The sequence below is a fragment of the Petromyzon marinus genome, chromosome 52 (assembly GCF_048934315.1).
Source record: "Petromyzon marinus isolate PM22_M1 ecotype Great Lakes invasive population chromosome 52, UKy_Petmar_22M1.pri1.0, whole genome shotgun sequence".
Taxonomy (NCBI): domain Eukaryota; kingdom Metazoa; phylum Chordata; class Hyperoartia; order Petromyzontiformes; family Petromyzontidae; genus Petromyzon; species Petromyzon marinus.
The window spans coordinates 6,689,933-6,704,111 of NC_133718.1; positions in this window are offsets into that span (position 1 = coordinate 6,689,933).

Below are 14,179 nucleotides of genomic sequence, written 5' to 3' on the forward strand. Positions count from 1 at the left end.
ATCCCCCACAAGAAAAATGCAAGATGACTGGCAGTACCTGTGGAAATATATATATTTTTGTTATTGCAAATGCTGAGATAAAACATCATCAATCATCACTAATCTCTGTCAGCAAATATGATAAGCCAACCAAATACCATTAATCCTTGTAAAAAAAACATTTGTACAATTTTATCACTTGAAATTTCCTTTCGTCGATTGTCACGCTATTAACACATTTAACGAAATACGTTCTGTTTTAGTTTCAAATTTCCTGTTATTGTAAGCAGATAATGAGTTCAGGGAACTACATTTTTTACGCATTTTTTATGTTAGTGTTGCACATATTTCTTTGTCATGTTGTTCGCCACGTTTAAAAGCATCAACAGTTTTTACGGCTGAGTTGGCTCGGTGGATAATGAGTGGAGGATTCATGATTCTATCCCCGCTCTCCTCCCCACGTCCCGTCCCCCCCCCCATGCAATGAATCATCATGATTCTGGCTCCCGATCCGATTCAAGTATCAACCCAATTTTTTAAAATGTCACCAGACGACACCTAAATCCTTATGTATACTGCAAGAAGGCTGGGTGGGAGTCTCAAGGAACATGATACTCTCTTTATGATGCTCCAACCCTCCATCCAACTCGCAAGGAGCAGGGCTTAATTTAATCTTGGTGTCGCCCGGGTCACTGACACTGACCCCGGGCGATATTATCCGCACCCAGCACACCACATCCAGTATATACTTCTCGCTGTTATGACCATTTGGCTACTGCAGTAGCCACGTGCCTACTCCGGGTTTTCGAGCGGCCGGGGTAAATATATTCAGTGTGAAATGAAGCGCCGCACACGACTTTACTGTCCTGCATAATGCGCACGCCTCCAGTTGCAGAAGAGCTTTGCAGTGCCTCTCCCGCTGCCGCAGACACAAATCGTATCCAGCCAAGAATGAGACTTCAAGAGCTCATCTCCGATTAACACGAAGATGGAAAACAGGGGCTCTATGTGTACTTTTTTGGGCACTCAAATGTCTTAGAGAGGTGAGCAATTTCCTTGCCTCGTTTGAGTAAAAAATGAGCAACTCTGTGTCAAACTTTTTTTTTTTAAATGAACTGTCGAGGCTGTTTGGATGAATACATTGTCAGGGTTTTGGGGGAGTGAAATGGGTCATAAACTCTCTGATTGAACAGAAATTGCTTTTAGTATCTCATCCGCATTGCTATTTGCACATTTTTATTTTCTTACTTTGGCGTTGCACCCCGCATGGCATTGACAGCCACGAAAGCCTCCACTTGGAAGCGATTCAACATGTATGGATTACTTCTACATTATGGCGATGCTTTCGAATTAATTGACCTTCAATTCCATTCTCGCGCGTGGCAATACGTTCAGGAGCTAAATGTCCCAATGTCAAGGTCTGCTCGTCACGAGAGGGTTTTGTGAGAGAGAGTTCGTTGTAGGTACCGCGATTCCTCCTCCGCAGAAGAAGCGCAGACTGCAGTGGTTTCCTCTATGGCCCGTAGTTTGGGTCGCATGGCCACGATCACGCATCTGAAAGTGGCACCATGCGGTAACCGTTGGACAGGGACGGTCAACCGCATCGCGTGCTTTCTAGACGCGCTTTTGCGGCCGTCTGGAATGCTCTTCCTCCCGATATTAGCAAGCCACTGGAGCTGTACACTTTAAAATCATCTAGGTTGAAAACTCATTTCTTGGGAACTGCTTTTTTTGTGTTTAGTTTGCTGTCCTTCCCCCGCACCTCCAATTAACACGGTTGGCAACGTATAGTGCGAAAGAAGTTCAACATACATACAGAGATAATCAATCAATCAATCTTTACATTACGTGCTAATATCGCTCTCAATAAAGTAAATATCGGAGCACATTACAGCAGAACGGCAACGCAACAGGGGGCATGGGAGGAAACAGAAATGAAAACAGAAACCCATCACGCCCTCAGCGGCTAACACCGACTGAGCAAAGAAAATTGCAACTGCGCGCAACGAATCGCACAAGAAGGTGAAGTAGTAAATAAAAATTGATAAAATGTCTCAAGTAAAGGTGGCAGATTTTTATTTTTTTATTTTCCGGGACTGGTCCTTAATTTTATATTCATGATGATTAATGAGATGCGCGCATCGCCCTGTTGATGATTCCGATGGGGTTGATGGTTACAGCGGAATCTTCGAGGAAGAGTGTCAAAGCCAGGCGATGAGCTGATGTTTGGGTCTCGACAGGAGGCGGTCTTCATTTTCGACATCTGCATCGCTCGGCTCAGTTCGCCAGCAGCGTTCTTCCGGATCTGGGTGAGGTTCTAGGATGGTGACAGCACGATCCCAGAAAGTGGGGGGGGGGGGGGGGGGGGAATCAGGACTTGTGACGATGGCCAGGCACATTTATGAGGTCGGGTTGCCGAGGTCAGAGCAATGAGCTTGGCAACTCTTGAGAACCTGGGTTCAAATCCAGGCAGCGACCTGTGATTAAAATCGGGTTCGCAAGTGAAGCCAGTTGATGGTCTCAGTCACGGATAACTGAACAAACAACCATCATGTAAAACAAATATTGTACCGCAATTAATTTGGATAATATTGAGCTCTGAGAATGTTGAAGTATCATTTTGACGGGGCATGCGATAAACATTACCCGTGGTGGCAGAGCCGATGGGAAAGTGTCACCAAAAGTTACTTGAAGATATTTCAGAGGTAGCAATGCAATATCTGCTCACGTGGGTCGCGCTAAAACACGAATCATAGCACTGCTCTATGAGAGATTGAGATAATTTTTTGAGCAGTGAGACAATTGAGATTTTTTTAATGTAATTGTTTATTTTAATAAAATGTATTGTTACTGGTGCTAAGTATCATCTTGTGGTCGTTGATTTCAATGCAGCTATGAACACAGGATATGTGGGGCTCGCTCACTGTTTTCTAGATTGAGGACTCATTTCTTTAGAGCTGATTTTTTGTTTATTTAGTTTGTTGCCCTTCCGCCGCACATCCGATTAGCACGGTTGGCTACGTACGGTGCGAAAGAAGTTCAACATGCATACAGCTTCACGTGGCGATCCGGTGGAATCAGCTCCGATATGGCCATTATGAGCCGTCCAAGATACTCGGTTACAACCTTCAGCTCCTGCAGGCTGTTAAACCAAACACATTGAAAATGCCTTTCATACAAATGTATCTTATTTTCCCACTCGGCGCCATTGTTTATACTCATATTACACTCTTAAAACTTTACAGGAAATCAAGTTGCAGCGAGAATGATTATTAATCTCAAAAGTTTTAAAATAATATATCAACCCAGCATGGTGCTAACGTTTCGTTTTTACTCATTATTCCTGCAGACTTTGTGTGTGTGTACTTTACCAATATAGTTGGAATAGAATTACAGAACTTTAACTGTCTGTCATTTATCAGAACTTGCTCTATATATTAAAAAGTCAATTTCCTTGCTAAAACTGTCATAGGGCAGTGCCCACCTCCATACACGCTGGTGGTGGAAAGTCCACATTCCCATGGCAGAGGCCAGACATTCCATTGAATAAGACGACCCCTGTGTGTTCACACAAAGTGGCATTGATTTTTTTTCGACCCGAGAATAATACATGGCTTAAATGATATCGGACCTGGATTTAAACGTATGATTTCTGATTGTGAGTCATATGCTCCATAAGCACAGGACCACCTGGCTGGTTTCTTACATGGGAATATAATTTAATCAAAGCAGACTGTCTCAGTTAAATATTGGACAATCTCAGTAGATCGTGATGAATGATTTGAAGGTGTGAAATATATTAATATATTTGTCTTTTTTTGCCATTTGCAATTGAGATTTTCAGGCTCATACTATGAGACAAGAGATATATCTGAACAACATCAGGGACGAATATCTGAAAGGGTTCTGGGCCTATCCTAGGTCGACTCGGCCTCAAATGGGTCCCTGGTGCAGTGAGTAAAAAGCATCAATAACGGGGAGACGAAGATGGCCGGGCGAGGTGCTGCACCCACAACTCCCTCGTGTGGCGCCCGTGCTGCCCTTAATAGGTGCTCGCTAACTACACTTGCACCCCAACGCTGTACGACTGCGCGGGGTGGGGGGGGGGGTGAAATATTTGTTGTTTTGCAGAACGTTTCTGCACGGCGGGAGGCATTTGATGACAGAGCGTTGGGTCATTCGGCAAACACGCGTGGATAGATCTAGACCACAGAGCAATGCTGGCCGAGCGTGTCAACAAACGGTCTAAACATGTAGCGGCAATAACACCCAACATCAATGCGAACAATGAACTGCTGCCATTAATCGAAAACAATAAATAACGAACAATGTGATAGAAAAAAAACACACACACACACAATTAAACAATAATATTGCAGTCTATATTTTAACAAAAAACTTCACTTAATTTCCAGCAAAAAATATTTAGCGCTTGAATGGGGGTGACCTCTGTGCATAACGGGTGTTATCGGCTGCTGCACGACTATGCTGTGGGAAGCATTGTCGTGCGGTAGGTCACTGAACCGTTATTTGCTCGAACCGTGTTTACTCTGGGTAATAAAAACACACAAATAAACTGTTTCCCTCTGCATCTCTACACTAGGCCTCCCTCGAGCGCTGGCTTATCAGTTCGTGTTTGCCCAGCAGCGTATTGTGCAGAAGAGATTTTTCACAGGTGCTCTCAAATATCCTTCTCTCTCTCTCTCTCTCGCTTTATCCTTCACACAGCATGTGGGTACACTTCTCCCGCACGCTGTGCTCTCAAATGCAAATACGAACACAAGGTTGATGCGACAATCCTTGTTGGTGCGGCAACCATCCACAGACCAACAACTCACCACGGTTTCAGAGAAGCTATTTTGCCTGATTTCGAACCCAGGATCTTAGCGCTGCCAGTTTACTACTCTGACCTGTGAGTCACAAATGTTTTTATATTTTTGTTATAACGTATTGTGTGGTCGCACCCCAAGGGCTTGATGAATCACGCGAAATAATTATGTGATTCTAATTGATTCGCACGCGCACAATTCGGTGAATGTATTGTGAGTGCAGTCATCGATTTCAATTGACGAATCAATGCATCATCGTTAAACCGCTAACCCAGAACTCCGAGAATCCAGCCACCCGCTTATCAACCGTGCCGCCTTCGACACGTTTTTGCGTTCATTTTCGCACGCACGTGATCAGATGACTGTTCCATGGTACGCAAAAAAAAATGGTTGATTACTTTTTATGATTACGTGCATTTTCATTAACGTTTTGTAAATGGTCCCAAAAAAAAAAGAAACCAAAATGGAAATTGATCGTGTTAACAACTCTCTCTAATGGGAGGAACAGCGGCAGGCGTGAATGTAGATGATGATGATGATCCAAACCCTAGAGTCGTGTTCGTCTTATAGACTCGTGACCCCACGATGTGGGGTCACAGTGGCTTATTGTTGGGTGGAGGGAGCTACAGCCCCAGTTGCCCAACCTTGGATATGCCACTCGGGGTGGCGTATGTGAAATTTATTTTGAACGACTATATGTACTGTACTGTATGCTGTACATCTTTCGCACCGTACGTAGCCAAACGTGCTAATTAGAGGTGCGGGGGAAGGACAAGGAAATAAATAAATAAACAAACATTTCTAAAGAAATTAGTTTTCAATCTAGATTTTAAAAGCGTAGCTTTTTTTCACCATATATAGGAAGGAAGAGCGTTCCAGACGGCCGCAGAAGAGCATCTGAAAGCGTGCGATGCAGTGGGCGTCTTTGTTCGATGGCTATCCAAAAAGTTCGATGGATAGCCAAAAACAAAATGATAACTATGCCATTGGTGAATCATACCTGTCATTGTATCTGCACGGTGAATAAAATATGTACCACTTTTTTATGACATTGACATCAGTTGTCCGATAGGTCATTAATATCCCTGACGTAGGAATGTGGACTTTTTATGCACTGACTGGTAGCTGTCGGCAGAGTTGTGAACTGCCCAATGCACGTTTCGCGCAGGGAGACTTTGACTCAATATTTCAGCAGGGGAGGAAAAAGTAATGAAATTCATAAAACACTAAAAAAAGTTGTTTAAAATATCTCCCGTATTAAAATTATGAGCGAGAGAGAGATAGGTAATGTCGTTCATTAATACATTGCAATCTCATAACCGTGCAGACATTTCAAGCGCCATCGGGAGGTAATTAGGCACCCGTTCCGTCTGCAAGTGATAAATAACGCTCATCAACAGAGCACTAATGAGTCGAGGGGAGCCACTTAACTCCGTGGCTGTGACGTGCCCTGGTGACCCCGGCGGAGAGCATTGTCATTGGGGTTCCATTCGTTACGCGTAACGAGTGAGGGGTCATTTTACACGGCGCGCTATCGCGTGGCACTGCGGTAATGAACTCTATTGCTCGGTTCTCCTGACAGGAAGGCGTCGTCGTCATCATCATCATTAGCCGTGGTCAGTCCACTGCTGGATGAAGGCCCCGCCAAGCTGCCGCCCACTTCTCACCGTCTTGCGACGGCAATCGTCCAACGAGCGGCCGCGCGGGGACTTGGTTCCGTTGCTCCGTCGACTCAGTCGATGTTCTCCCCTTGGCTGCCCACTCCATTGTCGTTCGTGAAGAACCATCGGCCTTCGCCTCTTCTCGGCGCGACATGGGCCTGCCCAAGTCCACTCACTTTTTTTCAGTTTGAATTATGCCGAATTATTCTTAAATTCACGTGTTCCTCTTTCTGTTTCTCGTTTGCCCCCTCCCCCCGCCACCACCACCACCAAGTCTGCCAAGTGGGGGGGGGGGGGGGGTATAGCCATCCCTGCCTCCTCTGGAATCGACTTTCAGCACAGCACCGATTTTAATCACAGCAATCGAGCAAAGACGACCACTGCATCGCACGCTTTCTTCTGCGGCAGTCCGTCTGGAACGATATTATGGAAGCCACTGGACATTTACATCATCTAGACTGAAAACGAATTTCTTAAGAACTGCTTTTCTCTGTTTGGTTTGTTGCCCTTCCCCCGCACTTCCGATTAGTGCAGTCGGCTTGCGAAAGAAGTTCAAAAGCAATTTCACATACGCCACCCCGAGAGGCATATCCAAGGTTGGGCAACTGGGGCTGTAGCCCCCCCCCTCGCCCACCCCCCTTCCCCCTTGAGACCTCGAACATTTTTATCTTATTGATATTTACCGGAACGTTTTCCTTTTAAATGTAGGGCTCAATCTAATGGTGATGTAGGACCCCTACGGACAGTGCGAAAGAAGTTAAACATACAAATAAAGTGCTGTTATTGAGCTGTTATTGGCAAGTTAAGTCATCCTTCATTTATTTAACTTTACAGCCCTTTGTCAATCCACTGCTTGATGAAGTCCCCCCCCCCCCTTATGCCATCTCTCCGATCCCTCGAAGTCTCGCGATGCTTTCAAACCGATTTGAGTACAATTCGCGAAAAAAACAAAACAATCTCAAATGAAAATCAAATGCCCAGCGATGGCAATGCGCGCGCCCTCGGTGCAGACCCGTCCTGATGCCTCGTCCACTCGGCTTCAGCGGCTTCCGCAGATTTTTCACTCACGAGTGTCTTGGGGGGGGGGGGAGGCGGGGGTCACGTAGAGGCCATTAGATTTTTGCCCACTTGAGTTCAAATCGAGGCCACTCTGATAATTTTCCCAAAAGCGCATAATAATAAAAAAGGAGGTAAAACGAAAGTCTACACATGCCAAAGGGCATTAGGAATCATATTAAGCTCTTTGCTGGTGTGGGCCGTTGTGAGGCTAGTTTAAAATTACCAAATTAACCTTGTGCTATACAGTGAGGGAAAAAAGTATTTGATCCCCTGCTGATTTTGTACGTTTGCCCACTGACAAAGAAATAATCAGTCTATAATTTTAATGGTAGGTTTATTTGAACAGTGAGAGACAGAATAACAACAACAAAATCCAGAAAAACGCATGTCAAAAATGTTATAAATTGATTTGCATTTTAATGAGGGAAATAAGTATTTGACCCCTTTTCAATCAGAAAGATTTCTGGCTCCCAGGTGTCTTTTATACAGGTAACAAGCTGAGATTAGGAGCACTCCCTTTAAGAGTGTACTCCCTTTAAGAGTGTGCTCCTAATCTTAGCTCGTTACCTATATAAAAGACACCTGTTCACAAAAGCAATCAATCAATCAGATTCCAAACTCTCCACCATGGCCAAGACCAAAGAGGTTTCCAAGGATGTCAGGGACAAGATTGTAGACCTACACAAGGCTGGAATGGGCTACACGACCATTGCCAAGCAGCTTGGTGAGAAGGTGACAACAGTTGGTGCGATTATTCGCAAATGGAAGAAACACAAAAGAACTGTCAATCTCCCTCGGCCTGGGGCTCCATGCAAGATCTCACCTCGTGGAGTTGCAATGATCATGAGAACGGTGAGGAATCAGCCCAGAACTACACGGGAGGATCTTATCAATGATCTCAAGGCAGCTGGGACCATAGTCACCAAGAAAACAATTGGCAACACACTACGCCGTGAAGGACTGAAATCCTGCAGCGCCCGCAAGGTCCCCCTGCTCAAGAAAGGACATATACATGCCCGTCTGAAGTTTGCCAATGAACATCTGAATGATTCAGAGGACAACTGGGTGAAAGTGTTGTGGTCTGATGATACCAAAATGGAGCCCTTTGGCATCAACTCAACTCGCCGTCTTTGGAGGAGGAGGAATTCTGCCTATGACCCCAAGAACACCATCCCCACCGTCAAACATGGAGGTGGAAACATTATGCTTTGGGGGTGTTTTTCTGCTAAGGGGACAGGACAACTTCACCGTATCAAAGGGACGATGGACGGGACCATGTACCATCAAATCTTGGGTGAGAACCTCCTTCCCTCAGCCAGGGCATTGAAAATAGGTCGTGGGTGAGTATTCCAGCATGACAATGACCCAAAACACACGGCCAAGGCAACAAAGGAGTGGCTCAAGAAGAAGCACATTAAGGTCCTGGAGTGGCCTAGCCAGTCTCTAGACCTTAATCCCATAGAAAATCTGTGGAGGGAGCTGAAGGTTCGAGTTGCCAAACGTCAGCCTCGAAACCTTAATGACTTGGAGAAGATCTGCAAAGAGGAGTGGGACAAAATCCCTCCTGAGATGTGTGCAAACCTGGTGGCCAACTACAAGAAACGTCTGACCTCTGTGATTGCCAACAAGGGTTTCGCCACCAAGTACTAAGTCATGTTTTGCAGAGGGGTCAAACACTTATTTCCCTCATTAAAATGCAAATCAATTTATAACATTTTTGACATGCATTATTCTAGATTTTTTTGTTTGTTATTCTGTCTCTCACTGTTCAAATAAACCTACCATTAAAATTATAGACTGATCATTTCTTTGTCAGTGGGCAAACATGCAAAATCAGCAGGGGATCAAATACTTTTTTTCCCTCACTGTAATTAGTATACATTTCTCCTGAAAATGCATTAAAATTAAGTTCTTAATGTTTGATCACCGCTGCGCTTCCGGAATGGTTGATTTGACCTTGTCGAAGAACAATCCCGAAAGGCAGTGATCTATGCGCGCGTGCCAAAGGGACTGCAAATGTTATAAATACTGTAGGTGCTGGCGAACAGCTCTTGCCCCAACATTATGTCAAGCCTATACGGGGCGAACCTTTGTATTTGTCTTTGCAGATTGCATACCATCATGGTACCATTCGCAGTGCTCGCCACGGTACGATTGACTCCTACCTGGGGTCATTTGCCAGCTTTCTATCGGCTTTAGCGTGACACTGAATGATAGGCGAATTACTTGGTTCAATGATGATTGCAGGACCGTGTGTAGTTTTATTACACTTCATAATTTTTTTCGTCCGCATGTAGTTTGTATGATGAAACTTTAAGCAATGTATCATTCGAGGCTGAGCTTTCCCTACGTTGAGTTAAACCAATCCACCTCAGCCGCATAATTGTTGGGGAACTACATTTTAAATCATATTATTACATTTTTTTGTTGTATTATTCGACTAGAATCATCCCTGATAATATATATTTCAGCTTTCTAGTCCTCCAGAATTTAAAATCAGTCACTCACGATTGACTATACGTATTTGGAATGAGATTCGGATTACACAAATATATTGTTTACGTTTACATCGTAAAAATAATGAAATCGTGTAAACGTGACGTCACCCGACGCCTCGTGACACCGTTTTCGGCAGGAAAAACACGGCATTGACGCAATATAATTGTCCTCCTGTGACGTCATATTTTCAAACCACGGGGAGAGAGAGACACGCAAACTCCAAATATACAGCAGGCGTCAGGATCGGGATCAAACCCACGACCTCCTGTATACCGGGCGAGGTAGTTAACATCTCCTAGCCACCATGGCACCCTTAATACGAATGTACAACCTGTCAATCCATTCCTGTATGAATGCTTCCCCATGCCGCAGTGCCTGCCATGAGGATTGTTTGACTTAACTTTTTCAAGTCAATGACCTTGCCACGAGTTGGGGGGTCACGATTTGATTAAATATGTTTTGTCAGTAATCTTTATTATCTTGCTCATACATTTGTGCTGTTCTTGTTGTTGTCTTGTCACACAAGGGGGGCGGTGTTTAACATTCGTCGGGAGCGTGCATCGTGCAACAAACTCATTTTCATAATAGGGGTTTTTGTTGCGTTAGATCGCGTACATATTAACGTGTCGTATTGAATTGTAAACGTTGTGGGTTTACTCTCCAACACACCGGTGTGCTGAACTCTTAACCAATTGGCACGTTTTGTTCACTTGACAAACATTAATAACTGGCTGTGTCGGATGGTGGTGGGTTTAACGACGGATTTATATCCATGCGATCTCACCCAAATAAACCTCTATTATGGATAACACGTGTTAAACGAACCAACCAATTCGTTCTTGAATAGGGAACAGTTAGTTGGCAAAGAGGAAATACATAGCGTGATGTATGTGTGTGTGTGCACAGTAGGGGGGACAGGTGGTGCATCAGCCAGTCATCTCAGTCAGTCGACCCGTGGCACCACCTGGGTCTGCCCGGTGACCTCCTGCCAGCGGGCGTTCGACACTCCACGTGGCCTCAACTTGCACCCAGCCTGGCACAAGCGTCGTGGTGACGCCACCGCCACTTAGTGGCGAATGGCGGTTGTTATGTTTGTCGAACATCTTTCGCACCGTACGTAGCAACAACAGTGCCAATCGGAGGTGCGAATGTGGTGGTGGATCGTGGAGTTTGGGAAACGCTTTCTGCCAACGCGAATGTGATCATAAACGAGGCCTTCTTTGGTGTGTTGGCCGCTGTGTACTTCACGACGATGTTCGACCGAAGACGCGGATCATTGCTAAGGGGCCGTCCATAAATGACGTCACGCGATTTTGGACGATTTTTGACTCCCCCCCCCCCCCCTCGTCACACGGCGTCACAGAAAGTCAGACCCCCCCCCTCAAATATGACGTCACAAAGCTCTGCCCCCCCCCCAAAAAAAAAACATGCTTCAAATCGCTTTAAACTATTGTCATTGTAGTGCGTATTTAATGTGGCGCTGCACTCTGATGTTGTAGGAGAAAACATTTATTAAAAAGTCTATTTAATTAAGTAGAACGTGTTGTCTATATTTATTTAAAGTTGCACATTTTGATGTGACGTCACATTTCTCAACCCCCCCCCCCCCTCGTCACACATCGTCACAAATGTCTGACCCCCCTCCCCCCCCCATGTGCGTGACGTCATTTATGGACGGCCCCTAATGCGGTCCCTGCTGAACGCCGCTGATAAACACAGTTGCCACGTGCGTGGCTTCTCCATTGATTAATCTCCTGAAACGTCGAAAGCGTCGAGGAGGCTCTGCGCGCCACGCACCCACCCACATTATATTGAAGAGCGATAAACCCACAGCTGGTCACAGTGAAAGCGGATCGTCACTTAGCGCTTGAGTTGGGGAGGACAAGTTTTTTTTTTTCGCATGGCTGGCCAAGGTTGGGGATCCGAGCTCAGGTTTTTCAGCCGTGCTGGATCCTCGTTCCATGCTCGGCCATTATGAACCCCCTCCCCCAAAGAATGGCTCGGTTAATCGCTGAGGAACACGATCTTTAGGTCAAAGGTTAAGGGGGTCTGTTGCGTGTGTTGGCGCAGTGGCTTAGTACATGTGTATGTTTCTCACCGTACGTGGCTAACGGTGCAATTCGGAGGTGCGTAGCTATCGAGTGCGCAGGCGACGCAACTGCACTGGGCCTCATGGGCCCGAGGGGGGGCCCACACTCCGGCCTACGAAGAGGGAGGGGGGGGGAAGACGGATAGTGACTCGCCACTGATGTAAGCCGTGGTCTGGAATTGAACTCAGTTCGCCGAGTTCACAGTGCAGCCCATGAGCCACAGTGCTGCCACTCTATAATAATAATAATAATAACATTTACAGTGATACTCCCCTAATCTTCGCTTCTCTGATCCACGACGCCCCCCGCAGTCGATGATAACTCCGATATTTTGCGGGGGCAATAACTCTTAATCTACTGGTCTGTGTGGTTTGGTAAATATCTTTTTTTATATCCAGGAAAGCATCACCGAGTCTGGAAGACTCCTTCAATATGGCCTTGCACTGTGTGTTTGGAGCACTTGACTCGCAATCAGAAGGTTAAAAGTTCAAATCTCAGCTCAGGGTCAACTCTTCTAATACACCGAACTGCACATTGTGGGACTACACTAGTGTTCATCCTAAGGACAGATTGATTTTCCCCCCATGGAAATGTGGAATTTTCACCTCTGGTTCGGGGCTGCTGCAGGGAGACACTTTGGCGCACACTTGTGAACAACGCTCAAATTCTGCCCGCCGCGCATATATCTCTGAGACCTACTCTCTCTCCACTCACCCACGTTGCCATCACCTCAATTACTGTGCGAGTGGACGTCTCGTGGGACGGCGGTGCCTCCATCTCTATGCGATCCACCAACGCCCTCGTTGCCTTGCCAGATCACCGGATTGCAGTCGTGACCAGTCATGCCCAGAGGTTTTTGTTCCCTCCCCCTACCCACCCTTAATGTCGAGATGCGATGCGCTGAAATCATATTTATGTATGCACACATGAAAGCCAAATTTAATGGACTTGCCCACCCAGCGTGTTCTTAATGCCTAATTATGCTTGCAGAGGATGTATTAGGACTGACAAGTATTAAGGTTCCAGCTGTGCCTTTGTGTGCGCACTCCCAAAGTACGTCCGTTATTGTTTTACAAACGAACGCGCGCGTAAAATAGGGAGCCGGAGTAGATTGCGGTCCGTCTGGAACGCAAACTGAATTTTTGTTAAAATTCTTTTGCAAAAGTTCTCTCGAAGGGTGTGTTGCGCGCGCATTTAATGTAGTGGAGCGGTGGCGCTGTGCTTAGCGCACTGCCTTTACGGACCTGGTGATCTGAGTTCGATTCCCGGTCACGACATAATCAGCGGTGATTTTTTTTTTAACCGATCATGGGCCTCCCCTAGGTTGACTCAGCCTTAAATGAGTACTTGGGGGGCAGTGATGTGTCAACGTGATTGCTGGGAGGTGGGGGCAATGATAGCAGGAGGGTGGTTTTGGCCACACCAAACACTTGTGCTCCATGCCGGCCATCAATAGGTGCTCGCTAACACGGCTATTGCCCCAATGGTCTGTTAGAGTATACGGGACATCTGTCTCTTTAATTTGGGTTGTGGTGCTGCTGCGGTTCTTGCACTGCACTAGAAGCTCGGTCACCTGGGTTCAATTCCCGGAATGCACAACACCAGTGGCAGGTGGCATCTGCAATCGTTCCTGGGCCTCCCTTAGGTAGACTTCGTCTTAAATGAGCATGTGGTGCAAATTGTAAATATCAGCACTAGGGAGACAAAGGTGGCGAGGCATGCATATTAAAGGACCCACCATCTCATCACGTTCTCTGCCAGCCGTAAATAGGTGCTAGCCAACAACACGTGCTCAATATTCTACAGGGATAAATATGGGATGCGTTGCATTTGCATTCGTGCACTGTAGCAGTGATCAGGGTGTATCACAGTCTACGATGCACTGCACCCGTATCTACTGGCTTCTGGTCCTGTTCTGGGCATCCGTCAAGTGAACTCAGCCCAAATATTAATTTCAAACGCATGGCAGTGTGAACACAACAAGCGCTGGGTTTGAGATGAAGGTGACCGAGCTTGCCACGGTACTGGCCACATCATCCCTCCCCCCTTGATCGTCTTGCGC